This window comes from Cryptomeria japonica, chromosome 4, assembly GCF_030272615.1.
Source record: "Cryptomeria japonica chromosome 4, Sugi_1.0, whole genome shotgun sequence".
NCBI classification, from domain to species: domain Eukaryota; kingdom Viridiplantae; phylum Streptophyta; class Pinopsida; order Cupressales; family Cupressaceae; genus Cryptomeria; species Cryptomeria japonica.
This window is the reverse complement of record NC_081408.1, coordinates 521615853-521623619: the sequence shown is the minus strand read 5'-3', so window position 1 is coordinate 521623619 and position 7767 is coordinate 521615853. Positions and strand designations below refer to the sequence as shown.

At 33.2% G+C, this 7767-nt stretch overlaps 1 long non-coding RNA gene across 1 annotated transcript; it reads left to right on the top strand.

The window, feature by feature from the left end:
- The first annotated feature begins 822 nt into the window (after window positions 1–822).
- Window positions 823–1465, top strand: LOC131040800 (uncharacterized). Its single transcript, XR_009104933.1, has 3 exons — window positions 823–940; window positions 1028–1071; window positions 1177–1465. It is a non-coding gene; the product is annotated as an uncharacterized LOC131040800 (long non-coding RNA).
- Window positions 1466–7767: the final 6302 nt, after the last annotated feature.

Below are 7767 nucleotides of genomic sequence, written 5' to 3'. Positions count from 1 at the left end.
TTTATAAAAAAAAAAAAAAATTATTACTATATTCCATGTGACGGCTACATGTTGACGAAGTTAGCCCTCATGACTACTAGTCCCTCTCCCCTAATGGAAATGTTGTGAGCCATCTCCATTTACTTCCATCAAGACCACTTGCTCGACTTGTTATGCATGCATATATATATATTTTTATGTATGGCATTCATGACTTACTATTTTGTGTGGAGAATTGCGATCTCCGTAAAGAGATCACTAATCAAAGCCTTTAATACAACAAGCAAGTCAATAATCATTTTCTTTCTTCCATCACTTTCGGTATGACGTGTTTGAACGGCTATACAGCTGGAGGAGTTTCAATTTTTTTGTCACTGTAAGTTTCAGTTGAATTTAAATAGTGCGAATAACCAGGATCTCGAGAATACCATGTGAAAGTTCATTGGGGCCCGCTCATGTTTTTCCGACGAAAGCAGCTAAAGCCAAAAATGTCAAGCTATACCACGTTAAAGTATTTGGAGAATCCCGTGTGAAAGTTGATGGGGGTCGCTCGATTTTTGTCCGCTAACGCTAAAAATGTCAAACTATAACACGTGAAGTTTTGGTATTGTGGGATGAAAACTTGGATGAAACAATTTAAACTGGCTCAGTCATACTGCCGAAGATTCAATATCCATCATAATTTCCATTCGTTCTTGTGAAGGTGGTTGTCATATTTAAATCCATGGACTACATTGCTTAAAAGCTTTATCCTTGAAACACGGCAAAGAAAATTATGTTTGAAATCTTCAACATAGTTGAAAGTCACGGTGATGATCGTTATATATACTCTTGTTCATTTACAGAATGAATAAGAAACAATAAAACCTCATATCTCCTCAGACTGGGATGGGTCGATGCTCGGCAGTCATTGTTTTAGTGATGCTGGTGTTATTCTTTCGTTCAGACTGTCGTCTCCTTGGTAATTTGGTTTTATTTGGATCTGCAATTTCTTAAACATTTAAAGGTTATTATGAAGGCGTATTGATAGAATATCTTTCATTTGCAGACTCTGTCAATAAATATGAGGGGAAGATGGGTGTAAAAGAGAAGGTATAAATAATAACCCAGTATTTTCAGTTTTTATTTTAGATTAGTAAAGTGTTCTAACTAAAAAATATTTGTTTATAATTATGCGTTGCGTTGATGATGAAATAGATGAAAAAGAGAACCGACGAAAAAGCAGGAACTTTCTACCCCAGGGAAGAGCTTCAATGGATACATTCCCCAGACGAACATTGCTTGGACCCATGTTAATTTAAAAACAATAAAATTAACAATATGTAATAGTTCGATAAGATTTGAATGTGATTATGTACGTATCGCATGACTATTGGATGTTAAATTAACTTCAATTTGTATCAGAATTGTTATGTCACTAAGAAAAGGTGTTGTGTAATTCAAATATGAGTTGTGTAGTGCAGTGATGTCAGAGTTGGAATAGTAACGGAAATATGATTATGTATACATGTGATTATGTATAAATATGATTAAGCTAGTTTCACACATGCCACCTATCAATTTAGTAGTTGCACTATGTTTCACATGTGTTTGTCCTCAGTTACTTTCGTATATGATATGTTCCAGAAAGCTCTATAAACATGAAAGAAGTAAAACTTAAAAATGGAGCCAGAAGTGGCAGAAATGCTTCAGAAATTAACCTAAGCCTGGACTTCTACCAGTCTTTTTTGGTATATAATTTGTGTTCTCTTGTTTGCTGGCGTTTGGTTCACCAGCTGTCTTTCCTTTGTTTGTTGTCTTTTTGTTTAGCTGCACTATAATGTTTATCTTTTGATCTTCTAATTGTAATGGGTTTCAGGGGCCCATCAAAACCTGTTTTCCCATATTCAAAAACAATACCACCATTCAATTAATAATGGCACTTGAACCCAAAGGAGGTGTAAGGGTTATGCTGATAGTCAGATATATATTAAGTGATATATTTGATGGTATAAACAAAAAAAAAAATTGAGAAAAAATTAGAGTTCTTGTAGCTATTAGGTCTAAAACAATACAATTATAATTTTGATACAGAATATAGTATTTGAGAATTTATTTTCATCTATTTTATCAGGAAGACCTAAAAGAAAAATCAATAATTTGAAGACATAGATCAAGTGTAAGAGAAGTTATGAATAAAAAGCTAGCCAAAAACAAACTTTGGGTAAAAAGTTATACAAACACTCAATTTTTAGCATAAAACTTTAAATTGATACTATACCATAAATTTTCATCTATGACAATTTTATTATGCATTAAAGTTGAAGAAAGAGAGTAACAAAGAAATTAGATCTTACAATTTAAATTAATAAATTACATCATGCTAACCTTAAGTAAATATGCAATATTATTTTTAATTTATATTTTGATGTGATTAGAACATTTAAATATTAATCTTTAAAAAATGAAAGATTAAGATTAGATTCAAATAATTGAACATTAAGTAAATCATAATCCTTAACTAATTTGAATTTTAATTGTCAACATTACTTTAATAGTAATCTTATATTAATATTAAGAATTTTTATATTATATATATTGCATTATGTTAGAACCTTATTCTAACCTTAAGTTGAAGTTTAACCCTAAGTGTTATTATATTATATTAATATTATTATAATACATAATTTTATAATAAAATTAGGTAACCCTAAACGAGAGTTTAAACCAATATTATATTAAATATCTATATTGCTCTATTAATTTACATTATATTATTTAATAGATTATATTATATCATATTAATTTGTAATGATTTTTTTATAATTTTATATGGATCTAATATTATATTATTTTAAATCAATATTATAATAAATATATATTTAATTATATAAATACTATTACAATATAATGTATTTATATTCTTATTATTTTATAAAATCTTTGATCCATAATCTTTAACATAGCCTTATTAAACTCAATAATTTTTACTAGTGGAAGATGGGCGGGAACAAGTGAGCTACTGGGAATGGGCGAGCTAGGGTTTATGTGCATGAAAACTTAGGTGAAGATGATGAGGACAATGATGTAGATGGGCTAGGAGAAAGTCCTTTTCCTTCAGTTCGTGCTTGCTTCTTAGCCCTACGCACCGGTTTTTCTCGTGGATGCAGTTTCCTAAAGATCTGGGCTGAGTGTAGTGGGGAAGGAGTCTTTTCCTCTAGTTTCCCCTACTCTCCTTAGTAGGTGTTGGGGACTGCAAGCTCTTTTTGGGTGCTAGAGGTAGGGCTATGTATAGTTATAGGAAGGTGTGGTTGTGTTAGCGGGTGCTATTGGCTTTGGCTATGAGAAAGATGCTTTGCGGCTTTGGAGATGGAAGTCCCAACCTTTTGGGGTTGGGGTCTTTCATTTTTGTGGTTGGCCTATTGCGAGTTTTTCTCTGCTCAGGTTTTGTGGGGCTTCAACTCTTCTGGGCAGTTTAGTTGTTCTGAATGGCTTTCTTCTTTTGTTTGTTTGTTTTTTTGTATGGACCCTCTGTTCTCTCCTATTTTATTCCTTGGTGAGGGTGTTTAAAGCTATTCTTGTCCATTCTCATGGATCTCTGTATGAGGTTTTTTTCTCTCCTATGGAGGTGGAGTGGCAACATGGGTTCTGGGCTTCGATTGGGTTGTTAGGGAAGTCGAGTTTCTCTCCTTCTTGTCCTATTGAGGTGGAGAGTAGGTGTGGGGGAGTTTCTCATCTACTACTATTCATGTTGCTAGTTGAGGGAGCTGGTCAAAACCCTCATGGCATTCTTTGTAGACAGTTTTGGGTTTACAATTTTATCCCTATTTCCCAAAACATTTTTTTGGTTGTGGGAGGATATAGAAACCCTCTTGGCCAGATTACACTTTTAGGAAAAGATGTTATTTTATGGGCCTTAGCAATTTTTGGGAGCCTTGTAAAACCCACTTTCATGTCGGCCTATTTTCCTTCTTCTCCTATTAATGTGGAGAGTAGGTGTGGGGGAGCATGTCGGTTGTTGTAGTTCATGCTGCTGGTTGAGGGAGCTAGTCATAACCCTCATGGTGTTGTTTGTAAATGGTTCTAGGTTCATAGTCTTATCCTTGTTTCCCATAATGGTTTGTTGGTTGTGGGAGCCTGTTAAAACCCTCTTGGCCAGATTGTGCATGTAGGTAGTGTTGTTGTTTTCTGGGCCTTAGAAGTTTGTGGGAGCCTTGTAAAACCCACTTTCAAGGTTGAGGGAGCTTGAAAAAACCCTATGTTTTTAGTTTCTTTGTGGGATTGGCTGGTTGCTAGCAGTTGTTAAGGGCCTAGTTTTGCCAATGTTTATTTTTGGTTACATATTGATTGCGTGGTCTTTTGTGTCCAGGAGCTTCTATTACAAGTTATGGGAGCCTAGAAAAACCCTTTTTTTTGGCTGATGGTGCTAGTTAAAAGTCTTATTCCTTGTATTTTATGGTCTAGTGTATGTTGATTTAGAGCATTAGGTTCTACCAGCTTCTATTTTAATGTCTTATGTCTAAGGTTTGGTTGGTGTTCGATTGTATGTGGATGCTCTAGTTTTTTTATTTTGGTTTGTGCAGTATTTGGGTTTGGGCACTAGATGCTCGTAAGTCACCAATGTTTGAGGTCCTTTTAAAACTTGTTTTCACTGCTAGGTAGTTTAGTTCATTTCTTGTTGGCAACTTTCTAGTTGTAATGGTTTTGGGGTCCCATCAAAACCCGTTTTATCCTAATAAAAAACATAACCTTATTGAACTCTTACATATAACTGAAACATAATTGAATCATATTATTATATGTTACTATAAAACATAAATTTAAATATGTGTTGTAGTATGAATTTATTTGTAATATAATTTTAATTATATCTATATTATAATAATATTAATGTTACATTACTAATGTTAATATTTTTTAATTATTTATTTTGTATTATTCTTAATGAATGATATTAGATTATTGTAACTATTCACTTATTTTTATGATATTATTATTATTAATATTAATAGTTTAATTAACAAATATTCGAGAAGAAATAAATAGACTAACCTTTCTATATTCAAAAAAAATATTTGCAGATCATGAGCTCTTTATTTTGTTCATTAATATTAGCCACGATCTGCCTTACAATTACTTTCTTCTTCCTTTGTATCTTTTGTTCTTTCACAATTAGATTTTGTTAAGCTTTTGGAGTATTTTGTTGAACATAGATCAATTGAAGACTTAAATTCAGAGTATTTATTAATCACCATCTCACATCAAATCTACAAAGAGAAAATGCTTGACTTCCATGATAAAAGAGCCTACCCCCATGATTTCCTATGATGTCAATCATGCTTTTTTGTTTCATCTTCTAGTTATAGTGAGCATTCGCTTTAATTTTCTTAGGATTGTATCCTCGACTTTCAGGCGCAAACAATTTGCAAACAAATGACAATTCACTATCAAATTAAACCATCATTATCACAAAGAGATAAACCATAAACCACAAGCTCCAAAACCATTCAACATCTTCTATTGTTCACTACCCAAATAACTCACTATCAGAGAAAACACATTATCTTTACCTCCAAGCAAATTATAGTTATGACTAAAAGTTTAAAGTAGAAGCAAAACAACACTCTTGCTATGTTTTTTGTTGCCATTAAATTAGACATTCCCATGAAAAATGGCTGAACTTGAGAGTGAGGATTCTCAATGCAAAATCCAACCAAGAGAACCATTTGCTAACAATAGAGATTTTCTACCCCAAAAAACTGAAGCAAAAAAACCTAGATTGATGTTCATAAAGAAAAAGTCAATGAAACAAAACCACACTACATAGGCTTTCGATTTTCCAGACTTGCTATCAAAACCTAGTTGCTCTTTTTTCTATTTCACCATATAGGTAAGAATGATTTGCAAGCTTCAGGAAAGACATATAAACATGGACATTACTTACAATAATATTTCTTCACCTGACATTATTTTGCGACATCACAACCGCTTCTTCTTGTGCTTGTTCTTATTCATCAAAAGATAGCTAGCATAGTGTCTTTCCACTATCAATTTTCTTTCAAGGGTACATTTGAGCTCTTATTCCAGCATCTCACTCCTTGCATTCTTTGTATCTTGAAGTAGTTGGCACAAATTTCAGCCTATCAAGAAGCTCCAAAGCCATCAGATTACTTTGAAATGTTGTGCCAATTTCAGTTTGATCTTCATCACTACCCATTTCATAATTTGGATTCACTATTTCTTCATTTGTTTCAACAGTATGTAGCATGTTTGAAATATTTGTTTTTTCTTCGGGAATTTGTGCTAAGCATTCAACACTTCTAGCATCATCATTATAATATGGATCATATTTGACTTTGTATTACAATGCATCTCTACAATGGCTTCTACTTGCATAACAATCGTAAAAATGTCCTGTATGCAATCTTCAAACTATGAGCACATCTAACTTTTCTATTCTACGTGGAAGCACTCTTGCAATGTTCTTTATGTTTTGTGAGAAGCTTATGGTGTGACCACTATTTTGTATCGGCCTCCAAAAGCGTGTGTTACTTGCAATACTGGGTTGACTCAAGCAATGAGCATTTTCTCCACTTGCGATAGTCTTCTCATTACAACAAGTTGCTCCCCTAGGTCCATTTTATTCAATAATGTGAATCAATGCATGCCTATTTTGTTCAAGCATCATTTATAAGTAACGTTAGTATTTGACAAATGAACAAGCATGCCTGGGTAACATTCCTTGCATATAAAGCATAGTTGCAATTTAGATAGTTCATATATTTGCTGTCAAAAAAAATTTAGTGCTATCGTGAAGTCTGCATTGTTGGCAAATAACAAAAAAATTTCAGTGCTATCATGAAGTCTGCATTGTTGGCAAATGACATTGCATGTTTTGTTTGTTGCTGTTTTGGATTCTGTTGATGTTGGCATGTTTGTTTCTATAAGCTTCTAATGAGTTTTCATGAATTTATTTCCTATTTATGGAAAAATTGATAAACTTGGCATATTATACAATTTTGTTGCCTTTGTGCTTCTATTTGTTAGGGGCTACTTTGATTTTGTTCTAATTTCTTATGATGGTTGCAGACAACTATTTCACCTTTATGGCATGTATAGTAAGCTCAACTTCTTTTTCGACTTTGTAATCTTTTGAGTTCCATTTGTTGGGGATTATCTTGACTTTTGTGAGTGCAGTGATCCATTATCTGTAATTTGGAAATATTTTTGACTACATGAAAAACAGGTTTTGAAAGGGCCCCGAAACCCTTTGTCACACCCCACCATGAGGCTAGGAGGACATAACAATCAAGAACATGAAAATGCAAATATTTTTTGAAATAAATCAATATAACATATACAAATGCTAAAATACAGTTAAACAAAATACATAATGAATCATTTAACAAATGTCCTTGAGGCCCCATATCGATGTTACACAAGGTTATACATCATCTCAAATAATTACAAGGAGCTGCAATAATTTACATTACAAAATAATACATTGATACAAGATTCTCATTAAAATTCTCGAGAATTTACATAAGAGTTACATATACAAATGATAGATCCACAATATACAAATCTCCAAAAGTCCCATGTAGGGAAGTATACATAAATCTGGTACAACAATGATGTTCTTCAACTCTTCTCTAAGCCAACATGAACATGAAGCTGAAAGGGCCAAATCCAATGGGTGCGAAAAGCACTCCACCCAACCATGTGGCACCAAAATAGGTCCACCCCCATGCTAGGAGGGACCAGTCAGACCCACCAGGCGGAAGCAAGATAAACAAGAGTATCAACATG